Source organism: Lissotriton vulgaris, chromosome 7 (genome assembly GCF_964263255.1).
Source record: "Lissotriton vulgaris chromosome 7, aLisVul1.2, whole genome shotgun sequence".
Taxonomy (NCBI): Eukaryota; Metazoa; Chordata; class Amphibia; order Caudata; family Salamandridae; genus Lissotriton; species Lissotriton vulgaris.
Genome location: NC_141695.1, coordinates 1180024139 through 1180037352, shown reverse-complemented (window position 1 = coordinate 1180037352; position 13214 = coordinate 1180024139).

Here is a 13214-nt window from a genome sequence, read left to right as displayed (position 1 = left end):
TCTTTGTAGCGGCGGACATTTTCTCGTTCGACCGGGATTGCGATAAATATTCTGTAGCAAAGTCTTTAAAAGCTTGATTTCCAGCTCTTCAATGCAGGTACAACTTCCAGAGGCACAACACATGGGCCACACACTCCTGGAAGGACATACATCTCTCAGCAGAGCTCAGGGAACTGAGGGTGAAGTCCTTTTGTTCCTGGGACTTCAAAACAGGGAGCCAGCTCTTCTCAGGCCCTTGGAGATTCCTTCTAACAAAGGGACACAGCACAAAGCAAAGTCCTTCCCCTCTCCTTGGCAGCAAAGCAACAGCTGTTCAGTCCAGCAGAGCAACAGCAAGACAGTCTTCCTTCATCAGTGTAGGCTTTCTCCTTGGCAGAGGTTCCTTTTTGATTACAGGATGATCTAATCTTCTGTTGTCAGGCGTCCTGTACTTATACCCCTAAAAGTCTTTGTTCTCTTTGTGCAAGTGGGCCCTGAGGCCGGTCTGAACCAGTTCTGGGTGTTACTTGAGGACTTTGTTTTCCTGGCTTCTCCTTTCCTTTCAGAATGAAGGGCAGGGTCGTCAGCCACCCAGCAGGAGGTGGAGCCAGCATTGTGGAAGGCAGGCACAGCCCTATTCAGGCCCAGGTGCTATCTCCTCCCACCACTCAAGTTGCAAATGCAGTCATTCAGTCTAGGGCTGATTCAGCCAGTCTCCTGGGGAATCCCCAGCCACTGTCACTCTCAAACCAGACAGTCAATTCACAAACAGGACAAGGCACACAGAAAGGTCAGACAGGAGAACAACAACTTTCTAAAAGTGCTGTTCTCAAACACAGGATTTAAAAACAACCTTTCCTAAAAGATGTGTTATTAAATCCTGAGTTCAGGGATACCAGACTTTTATGACCTCTCTTGTTCCTATGGGAAGATATGCTGGTAGCCACTGTAGCCAGCATCCGCCATGATAGCCTATAGAGCAAGATAGCCTTGCAGCAGTGAAAAAAAACGAAAATGGCTGTAATTCACTACCAGAGCATGTCACCTGCACAAGTATATGCTTTACCTTTGACATACACTGCACCCTGCCCAGGGGGGTACCTTGGGCCTTCCATAGGGGTGACCAATGTGCACAGATAGGGAAGGGTTAGGCCTGGTCAGTGGGGACACTGACCAGGAGAACATGAGAGTTTATAGACTGCACACAGGCACTGCGGCGGCAGGCCTGAGACACCATGTTAGGGCTACTCATGTGGGTGGCACAATCGGTGCTGCAGGCCCACTAGTAGCCTTTGTCATCACCAGCCCTGGCACACCCAGTGCACTTTACTAGGGACTTCTTGGTGATACAAATATGCCAATCATGTATATCCAATCACAATAACAATTTACACAGGGAGCACTTACACTCTGACACTGATCAGCAGTGGCAGAGTGTCCAAAGCATCTAAACCAGCAAAAACAAAATCCAGCACAGCATCAGAAATACAGGAGGTAGAGGCAAAAAGATAAGGGGAAACCACAACAAGGATGCCAGGTCTAACACATGTCCCCTCCAGCTGAAAGTGGGGAGAACGGCCCACTCTCTTGGGAGTTCTCCCCACTAAGGCGGAAAAACCTGGACAGACCATGAGCATTGGCGTGTTCTGTGCCAGGGCGGTGTTCCACCGTGAAATCCATTCCCTGTAGGGAGATGGAACACCTCACCAGTTTTGGGTTCTCACCCCTCATCTGCATTAACCATCTGAGGGGCCTGTGGTCTGTCTGAACACGGAAGTGAGTCCCAAACAGGTAGGGCCACAGCTTCTTCAGAGCCCAGACCACAGCAAAAGCTTCCCTTTCAATTGCACTCCACCTATGTTCCTTGGGGAGTAGCCTCCTACTAATGAAAGCTATGGGCTGATCCCAGTCCTCCTCAGTGATCTGTGAGAGTACTGCTTCCACACCATGCTCTGAAGCGTCTGTCTGCACTATGAACTCACTGGAGAAGTCAGGTGCCTTGAGCACCGGTGCTCTGCACATGGCAGTCTTCAGGGCATCAAAAGCAGTCTGGCAGGCTTCGGTCCAATTCACTTTTCTGGGCTGCTTCTTGAAAGTTAGCTCTGTCAAGGGGGCAACGATGGTGCCATATCCCTTGACAAACCGTCTGTAATACCCGGTGAGACCTAAAAAGGCCCTCACCTCTGTCTGGGTCTTGGGGGGCTCCCAAGCCTGAATGGTATCAATCTTTGCCTGTAGGGGCGCCACCTGGCCGCTCCCTACCTGGTGTCCCAAGTACACCACAGATCCCTGCCCTATCTGGCACTTGCTGGCCTTGATAGTGAGGCCTGCCCTTTGCAGAGCCGTCAACACTTCACAGAGGTATTGCAAATGTTCCCCCCACGTGGAGCTGAACACAGCAATGTCATCCAGGCATGTGGCGCTGAATTCCTCCAGCCCGGTCAGTACATGGTTAACCAGTTCTTTGGAAGGTGGCAGGGGCATTCTTCAACCCAAAAGGCATGACTCGGTACTGGAAGTGCCCCTCTGACATTGAGAATGCATATCTCTCTTTGGCTCCATCAGTTAAGGCAATTTGACAGTACCCAGAAGTTAAATTAAACGCACTGAGGTACCGGGCAGCTCCCAACCGATCCACAAGCTCATCAGCTCTGGGGATGGGGTGTGCGTCAGTCTTGGTGACTGCATTGAGCCTACGGTAGTCCACACAGAACTTGAGTTCCGGAGTGGCACCGGGCGCAGCAGCTTTTGGGACTAAGACCGCTGTGCTAGCCCAGGGGCTGCTGGAGGGCTCAATTAACCCTAGCGCCAACATCTTGGAAACCAATCCAGTGTCCACATCATGGACGCACCAATTGGTGACACCTGGGGTCAGGGAGAACAGGGAGGAAAATGGACCCAACACCTGGCGACAGTCCCTCTGCTGTTCTGGGGTCAGGGTGGGAGAGAGGACCACACCCTCCACTGACCCGTCTTGCTCATTAGCTGCCAGGAGGTCAGGGAGAGGATCACTATCCTCTTACCCTCCAGCATCTGTAGCCATGGAGATTGTCACTTCAGACCTCTCAAAGTGTGGTTTGAGGCGGTTCACATGTAAGTGTCATGATTGCCAGTTCCACATCAAAGATGGCCGCCACGCACAGCGCATGTGCTAGGAGGTCAGGCAGCATTAAAAGCCTGACTTCCCATCTGTGAGGCGCTTTGCGTTCTAGTGTTCGACTCTTCGTTGCGTCAATTCCGCCTCACCGCGTCACCCTCTGTTCTGTCCTCGTCGGATTTCCTACATTTCTGTTAGACCCCTCGACCTTTGTTGTTTTTGAGTCTCCAAGAGTTCCCCTTTCAGCTCTTTGCTTTCCCCGGACTACAACCTGTGCAGCTGTGAAACGCCTGTGTAGCGTGGCGTTTTTTTCCATTGCGGCAACGTGGAACCTCCCTTTCTTTTTTTTTGTACCGACTTTCTTCTCCTCTGTCCGGTGGGCTGACCGGACTGTTTCTTCTCGGTTGCGCCCGCCGGCCAGACTTGTTGTTCCGTTGGCCGGCTGGTCTTGGTTAGTGCAGTTCCGTCAGCCTCACCGGGGCATTGTGATAGTTGAGGTCCGCACCACTTTATTGTCTTTACCCCTTATATTTTTGCACTCCTTGGATACCATTGAAGTCTGTGCTCCAGGCAATCTTCACGGCAGCGAATTCCTGAAGGACTGGTAAAGGCGCCCTGCGCTAATTTCATATTATTTCCTCCATTTTAATGTACCTGCGAGCTTACACTGCCTTATATCTTTCAGAACACGCATGGTAACTAATAGATTCTAGGATTCCTTAAAGACCTACGCCTATTGCAGATCAGCCAGATAGGGTGAGACATATTAGGCTCTGGTCTCATAAGGTAGAGATTGAGCAGGCTCACACATTCTTACATGTCTTTTCTTTTCCTTATTAGGCTGCTTAGAATAGTGGTGTCTCTGGTCCAATCTATTGTGGGATCCGGTGAGAAAACGTTAGTAACCTGTGTTCTGGGACCTGCCAGAAGACCTTAGGTAAATTTATGAAAGGATAGCCTGTTTTGTTTTCCTCTCTCTTGTTGTGTAATGATCATTATCCTTCTATTTTAGTACCTGTGTCCTACAAGCCTGATTGAAGACTCATCCAGTCGAAGGAATTTCTTTCCTCTTCCTTTCCTTGTTTTGTTCCCTCCTTTCCCACCATATCACCATTGTGGTCTAGAGTTTGATAGACGCAATAGGTTTAGGTGGGAGGGGTTGAGTCTGTCTTCGGTTCCAGGACACTCCTGGAGAAACTACGATTGGATCCTTACAGAACGCGAAACCCACGCTGTTTTTCTGCCCGAGTGTCATGGAGCTGAATCAAGTAACATTGGCTGATTTAGCCAATATGATTGGGAATCTACAGTTGGAAACTCAAGCTTTGACAACCAGAGTAGATGCATTACTAAGAGATAGAAGAACGGACCCTGATCCAGGGAGGGCTGGTCCCAGTGCTTCTTCTCCAGTCATACATGTTTCAACTTCCCAGACCATTCCTTTAGCCCCGTCTGACCGTTTTCTAGGCGACACAACTAGGTTTGCTGCTTTCATTAGTCAGTGCCAACTACATTTTATGTGCAAGGCTAGTTGTTTTCCTACCGACCAAGCTTAGGTTGCTTTTGTTATTTCTTATTTGTGAGGGCCAGCGGCTAATTGGTCTATACCCCTAATTGAGAGAAATGATCCTTTGTTACAGGACTATTCGGCCTTTAGAAGAGAGTTAAGATAATTATTTGATAAACACACATTCACAAATTCTGCTGGCACAGAATTGTTATCCTTCAAGCAAGGAACTAAGGACCTCGCCACATATATTACCACCTTTCACAGGTTAGTGGCAGAGGCAAGTTGGCCAGAAGAAAAGCGTAGTGCCTTATTTTATAAGGGTTTACTAGATGACCTCAAAGACGCGTTAGCACAGGTGGTAGATCCTCCAGGAAGGTGTCCGGAACTAATTGATCTAGTGGTTAAATTAGACCATAGAATACAAGAACGAAAACGGGAAAGAGGAAGGTCTGACACCAAGGGCTATATCTTTTGAGAGAAAAGAGCTGAGACTGAAAAGACAGTAGAAGACGTAGAACCCAAGCAGATAGGTACTATAAGAGGTCCTTTGAGTCCAGAAGAGAGACAATTTAGAAGAGACAATAAGTTGTGTCTCTCCTGCGGTAAGTCAGGTCATTTCTCTAAGACTTGCACTACTAAACCTACTCAGATTAAGAAATCGGAAAACTAAAGAGCCCGAGGCCCTGTGAGGCTGGGACCTCAGGTAATTCATGTTTGATTGTCTCATCAATAGAATCCAGGGTAAATCATCCTAGTCATTTTTCTTTGTCTGCTCATCTAACTTGGGAACACCGGGAGTTGGATGTTCAAATAATGCTAGACTCAGGGGCCACCGGGAATTTCATGGACAAAGAGTGGGCTCAAAGACACAACATACATCGTAGGCCTAAAGAAGTCTGGGAGAAGGTGACCACCATAGATGGTAGTGTGCTAAAATCAAGGCCTATAACTCACGATACAGTGACAATGCAATTGGATTTGACTCAAGGCCATCGAGAATACTTAGAGTTTCATCTTATCCAATCCCCTCAGTTTCCTGTATTACTAGGGCTACCATGGCTACGCACTCATAACCCCCTTATAGATTGGGTGCATTCAACCCTGGAATTAAAGCAAGAGGTTTGTGGTAAACACTTTGTATGTACCTTGCACACTATTGAGTCTACTGAAACCACAATTCCTGCTGAAGACCATTTGTGACCCTCAGAATACCATGATTTCAAGGTTATGTTCGATGCGGAACAGGCCAAGAGTCTCCCCCCACATCGACCATGCGATTGTCGTATTGATCTACAAGCTGGTGCAAAATACCTTGTAGTAGAGTGTATTCCCTTACTGAAAAGTAGAATTTGTATTTAAGAGACTATTTGGACAACATGCTCAAAACAGGTTTTTTACATCCCTCTCGGTCCCCAGCCTCTTCGTCTCTTTTTTTTATCCCGAAGAGAGAAGGGGGCTTGAGGTGTTGTATCGATTATAGGGCATTGAATGGTATTACAATAAAGAATCTGTACCCTCTTCCTTTGAAATACTCCCTCCTTGACAGAGTAAAAAACGCCACCATATTTACGAAATTGGACCTACGTGGGGCATATCATCTTGTGCGTGTCAAAGAGGGGGACGAGTGGAAGACTGCCTTCTGCACTAAATATGGGTTATATGAGTACCTCGTGGTGCCCTTTGGACTTTGCAATGCCCCTGCGGCTTTTCAGTTTTTTATCAATGAAGTATTGAAGGAATTGCTAGACGAATGCGTCATAGCATATATTGATGATCTACTCATTTTTTCCTCCTCATTACAAGAACATGAGTGTCATGTGAAGAAGGTTCTAGGACGTTTGAAGGACAACAATCTGTATTGTAAACTGGAAAAATGTTTATTTCATGTGCAGGAAGTAGCCTTTTTGGGCTTTATTGTATCACCTCAAGGTTTAAGTATGGATCCTCAAAAGGTTGAGGCTATTCACAAATGGCCTTCTCCACGGAGCATCAAAGAAACACAGAGCTTTCTAGGCTTCGCTAATTTTTATAGAAGATTCATTGACAGTTTTTCTAGCTTAGTGGCACCTATTACCACATTACTAAAGAAAGGGGTGTCCTTTCAATGGACAGCGGAAGCTAATACAGCATTTGGTACATTAAAATCAGCCTTCACTCAAGCTCCTATACTACGCCATCCCAATCCTGCATACCCATTTTGGTTGAGGCAGACGCATCCCAAGTGGCAATTGGGGGAGTCCTCTCTCAAGCAGATCCAGACACAGGTGTTTTTCATCCAGTAGCATTTTTTTCGCGCAAACACACCCCTGCCGAAATTAACTATTCCATAGGAGACAAAGAACTCCTGGCAATCAAGAGAGTATTTGAGGAATGGAGACAATATTTATTGGGAGCTAACCATACTGTGACAGTTCTAACAGATCACCGGAATCTCCAGTTCTTTAAATCAGCCAGAGCACTTTCTATGAGGCAGTTACGGTGGTCTCAGGTTTTTAGTGAATACGATTTCACCATTATGTACAGGGCAGGCAGAAAGATTTGTAAGGCGTGTAGGAGAGTAGGGTCTGCAATCCTATGATCACCCAGATTTTTTGCTTTTGTTTCACTGGTTTACGACTTTCTCTGGCTGTGGGCCTGCCAATCAGACCCACAGCCGGGCTGTTCTCTTTCTAAATTACGACATGTACCCTAGGTGCATTTACCAATTGGTACTGGGCCACCTTATCAGACCCTGTAACTCAGGGCATAGGTGTACCCAGGGCTGCCAGGGGCTGCAGCATGTATAATGCCACCCCTGGCTGGCCTCCTAAATTTGACACAACTGGCTGCATGACAGCTGGGGCAAAGTCGTGTAATCACCCTTTGCTGTAGGTGTAGTATACCTATACCTAACCCTAAAATGGACACACAGATTCCTGTCAGTCACTCCTATGGCAGGCCTTGACAATCCTGAAGGCAGAGTGCTTGGAATCGTGTGAGATGGTGCTCTGGCATGAGCTGAGCCTGTCTGCAGCTTGCGGAACCAAGTCCTAATAGCTGTTCCATGATATCGCATACCATATACTCTTAAGTGCATTATAATCCTCGCGGTTAAATGCTAACTTTGGTATTGCTTTATCAAAACATGTCGAGTAAGGTGTCATACGAATTGGAATACTAACCCCTCGCCAATTCTGGCGACGGGGTTAGCATTCCACCCTTCTAGAGGGACACGACATGTATGTAACTGTGAACCCCGGTTAAAGTTAACTGAAGCCTCAGCTCCACAAAATGGATGCTGCCACCACAGACACGAGTCTGACCCCCTGCAGCTGGGAGTCCTTCCAGCGAGGGGAGCCTGGACAAAGGGTTTCCTGTCAGGGGCGGTGCTAGCACCGTCCCAGACATGGTTTTGTGTATCCTGGGTAGGCAGGGCTTTACAGGAAGGTGACTGCTGAGTGGCACCCCGGTGCTCACTACGCATAGGCCGGTCTGAACCAGTTCCAGGGGCACACCAGCCCCTGGCCTGGGGGAGTCCAGCATGGCAGAGGGGTGTAACCACCCCCCTCCTAGTCCCACCCATAGGCAGGACCTAGTCACCGGGTCAGCCCCCTTTTTTAGTATAAAGATGGGAGCGGGCCCCCTGTTCAAATTAGATCATCTTTGGAATCAAGACACGACTTTCTGCGAAAGGACTTCACGATTTCTTCATCAAGATTCTCCCTTGTGGCTAAGGAGTAGTCACCCTGCATCCGCAGGCACCATCCTAAAGAACACTGCGGTCTGCTGCAAGTCCTTCATCACGAATCCGACGACCCAGCTCGACGAGACCCGGCTTCCCTGGCACCTCTGACCTCTACTCACCTCTACAGCCAAGCTGAGAACCGTGAGTGCGACGAGACCTCGAGGGACCGACGATCGCCAAGACTGCACGACATCTTTACTGCAAGCCCACCGTGTCCTCCACGGGTGAGTGCTTTGGGGTCCGAGAAGCCCCGACCCTGCGCAGCTCCAGCACCCAAGATCAGCCTCCCTGCATCTCCACGATCTGCGTGGGGCCCTTCTGCTGTTTGCTGTGCACCGCGTTGTTTGGCTACTAGCCGGCTGGCTTGTGGCCTTCTGAACGACGCCCGACGACATCACTGCTGCTGGTCTGGTTGCTCCAGACTGGCCCTTGCTTCCTTCTTGAAGAGAGGCACCCTGGACCCTCCTGGTCCACTCCAGACGCCATTTTAGGTCCACCGCGGGGGCTTGAATTTGCCAAGGCTTTGTTGCCCAATCCTGGGTCCAGCGACGCCGGCAGCTTCTATCTTCGTGGGACAGCTCGATCCTCCTTCCTGGTCGCCGACAACGCCTCCTGGTCCGTGTGATCTCTGAGCACAGCGTCACCCACACGCCTTGTCGAGGTGGCTACCATCCGGTGCCCTCCTGGTGCCCACTGACTACTGGCTAGTAGTCTCGAACTTGGTCCCCTCTGCTTTCAGGTGTCATCTTCCATTGATCCAGGCTTGGATCCACCGAACTTTCTTCACTGGTCGCCTGCCAGCAACTTCTTTCTTCCAGGCTCCTGGTCCGTCAACGAGGATTCCCGACGTCTCTTGAGTCCTATGCAGCTGCAGCCCCTGGGCTAGGTAACTTCGGCATTTCGGTGCCCCAGCATAGCCTCACTATCCAAGGGTCAGAATCTACTTTCGTTTTCTCCCTACCAGGTCGGGTTCGCCCGAGAACACTAACTTTGCAAATTCTAGCTACCATAGACTTTGTCCCGCATCTCGCGTGAGAGTGCACACACTGCACCCGAGTCCCCTGGGTCTCCTAGAAGTAATCTAACGATTCTATAGTCAAGTCCTAGCGATTCCAAAGCCTATTAGTACTGTACTTACCTGCTAGTAATTTCGCATTCTACTTTTCAAGTATATGGTTTTCCGTGCCCCTCGGGCATTTGTATATACTGTGCTAACTTAAGTATTTTTGTAAGAGTTTTGGTTTGTGCTTAGTACCCTGTCCTCATAAAGAGTACAGGGCTGTTGTGATCTTTAATAAATAACTGTTTATTTTCATAACACTTGTGTGGTGTCCTTTCACTTGGTGTTCAAGGGGTATATGTGGTATAACAGCTGGCTTAACACGCCCTCTCGAGTCTTTAGCCTTAGACTGCTCGTATCCACGCTACTAGGATAGCTGGTCTATAAGGTTGACTTACAACCAATCATCAATAAGGGTTGCTGGACTGATACATAGTGTTCACTAGAATAGTGAGCACTGCATATCAGGCCACCTTCTCACATTGGTGGCAGCGGTGGGATTTGAGCTTGCTGTTGTTTTACCACACGTATCCTAAGAATATCTTGTTGAAAGATCACATAAGTACTGTTAGTACATATAACTAAGCTTAGAATACTCTGAGTTCTACTGAACCAGCTGTTGCAGCTCCTCAAGGCCTAGCACACCTTGGCTGCAACTCTTAGCAAGGGATCAGTAGGTGAACACATAGTGTAGGTAGGTGCATCACTTACACCACACTAGAAACAGTATGTCGGACAAAGGAGGAAACTCTGAGTCTCCCCTTGTGTCAGTTGACCCTCCACAGGTCATCCCTTCAAGATATACTGTGCTTAGCTTCCATGAGTTACGACAAGTATGTACCTCTAGGAAGATTAATCAAGGGGCTAACCCCACCACCTCCTTTCTGATTGGTCTCTTGGAGACTTATGATGCCAGAAAAGCTGAGAGACTTCTTAGCTCTTCTAATCCAGAAGGAGGCATGCCTCCCCTTGAGGGAACCAGAGGTGATCCTGACCTCATCCACCTCTCAACTGAGAATGAAGATGTAGAGGAGGATGAGAATGAGGATCCCTCTGGAGATGAGGCAGATAAGGGACAGGTAGAAGTCGGTAGACTAACCAGGTCCAACTTAAGCAAACATGACAGTGGTACTGGGGGACCCCTGGGACCACTATCAGGTCAGCTTAACATTGGGAATGGACGAGCCAGATCTCTGTCAAGAGGCTCTGGCAGATCCCTTCAAACCAATGGCTCTCACAACTCTTCTCAAAGAGGGATGACATCCCCTCAGAGGAGAGTGTATGAAGCTAAAGAAAGGGCAGCCAATCTGAGGATTGAAAGGGAAGAACTTGCCCTAGCCAAAGAGAGGCTTGCCTTTGCTAGAGAGCAACAGTTAAGTGGGGTAGTCCCCACTGGTGGCAGCATTGTACCTAGCAATAGGGAAAGGAGTTTTGATACAAAGCACCTTGGTAAGATAGTGCCCCCCTTTAAACAAGGGGATGACATCCACAAATGGATTACTGCTTTGGAGAGGGCCTGCACTGTGCAAGGTGTTCCCCAGAGTCAGTGGGCAGCTATCTTGTGTTTCTCCTTTGAAGGTAAAGGCAGAGACAAGCTCCTCACCACAAGGGTAGAGGATGCTAACAATTACAAAGTCTTGAAGAATACACTGGTTGAAGGGTTTGGCCTAACCACTGAGCAGTACAGGGTGCTGTTCAGGGATACCCAGAAAACTCAGTCTCAAGATTGGTCTGATTTTGTAGATTGTGCCACTAAGGCTTTTGAGGGCTGGTTGCTGGGCAGTAAGGTTACTGATTATAAAGGATTGTATAATTTGATGATGAGAGAACAAATTTTAAACAATTGTCAGAACCAGTTGTTGCATCAGCATCTTGTTGACTCAGATCTGACCTCTCCCCAAGAATTGGGAAAGAAGGCAGACAGATGGGTTAGAACAAGAGTTAAACAGAACCAGGGCCAGAATCAAGGTGGTCAGAAGAAAGCAGACCAAAAGGGTAAAGATTCTAAGGGGGAACAAAATGACCAGAAGTCTTCGACAGGTCCCCAACAACCGAAAGAGGGTGGGGGTCAGGCTCCCCAAAAGAAGAAAGAAGGCCAATCTAAAAGGTGGTGCCAATACTGCAAAAGTAAAACCCACTGGTTTAGTGAGTGCACCAAGAAAGGAGGAGGGCAGACTCCTGCCACTGCAGCCCCTAAGGCACCTGTGCCCCCTAGTACAGCCAGCAGTGGTAGTGCACCTCCCAAGTAGGTATGGGCGGAAAATCCGTTTCGCTCGCGGATTTTGCGGATTTTCGGGAAATCCGCAATCCGCGAGATTCGCGAATCTCCCGCCAAATCCGCGAGCAGCGGATTTTGCTCGCACTGCTCGCACTGTTTGCGTGAGTTCGCGGCTTCCCAGTACAACTTCGCGCCCCGCGAATAAGCGCAAAATTGCAGAAATACGATCTTAGCAAAACTGAAACTACTTACCAGGTTCAAAAGTTCAGGCTCATCATTAGTAGCCATTTTCTGTAGTGCTTCCTGAGGGGCCCCTCCAGAGTTCAGTTGCCAGTTGCAACTATTATGTGACCCTGCTCTGAACCTCAGAATAGTTACACATATGCCACAAAGGTCCTGAATTACAGCTAAGGGAGACAAGCAGGAGCCAGGCTGGAGGTTCAAATCCATTAATCAGCCCCTAATTCATTATTGTCAGTTGGGGCAGGGCAGGTGTTGTAACTAATTTTGCAACAATGAAAGCACTTAGCAAGTTCAAAAGATCACTAATCAGGAAGCACTAAGGAAGCAGGTGCCAGCTAAAAAAATATTCTGTGACACATTAATCAGCCCCAAATTAATTCAGGTCACTTGAGGCAGGGAAGGTGTGCTTGCGTTGCCACAATAATGTACACTGACTGGACAACCAGAGGGTGCTGTGATGAAACAGAGGGTGGCATGGGTGGGCCAGAGGGTGGCATGAGTAGTCAGAGAGTGGCAGTGGTGACAGAGAGTGGCAGTGATGAAGAAGAGTGTCCCAAACAGGCTGGACACGTAGAAACAACAAGTTCGCGAAACTTGCGACCCGACAGGTAAGTTCGCAATTTGCGACATTGTACAAAACCCTCGCGAACTGGCAGAAACCCGCGCAAACACCAAAAAAAAATAATTCGCAAATTCGCGAGAATTCGCGGATTTTGCGGATTGCGAGATTCGCAAATCCGCAAAATTCGCGAACGCGAGATTCGCAAAATTCGCCCATGCTTACTCCCAAGGGTTTAGTAGGGTTAACCCTGGGTTCTGAGGGGTGTGACAACTTAGTTGGTACACTCACTCAGGCTGTCCTTGTCAGTACAGGGGATATGGATATGTCCCCTGACATAAGTCCCAATACTTTGGGCAAATACAGACAGACACCTTTCATTAATGGAAAAATGGCTCAGGCCTATAGGGACACTTGTGCCAGCATCACAATGGTGACACCTAACTTTGTGGACCCTGGACAGATCATGCCAGGTACAGAATTCCTGGTGACCAATGCAAGCAATGTCACTACCAATCACAGTATGGCAATTGTAGCTTTCTCCTGGGGAGGGGTAACTGGCCAAAAGAAGGTTGTAGTTAGTTCAGACCTCCCAGTGGATTGTTTGTTGGGCAATGATTTGGAGTCATCACAATGGTCAGAAGTGGAGCAGAGGACTCACATGGAAATGTTAGGCTTGCCAGCACATGTGTTTGCTGTGACCAGGTCACAGGTCAGGAAATGCCCCACTGAACAGGTGCTGGATCCTGGAACAATGGACCAGACACCTTCCAAGAAAAAGAGCAGCAGGGTTAAGGCTGTGCCTTCCCCCTTGCCCCAGGTTG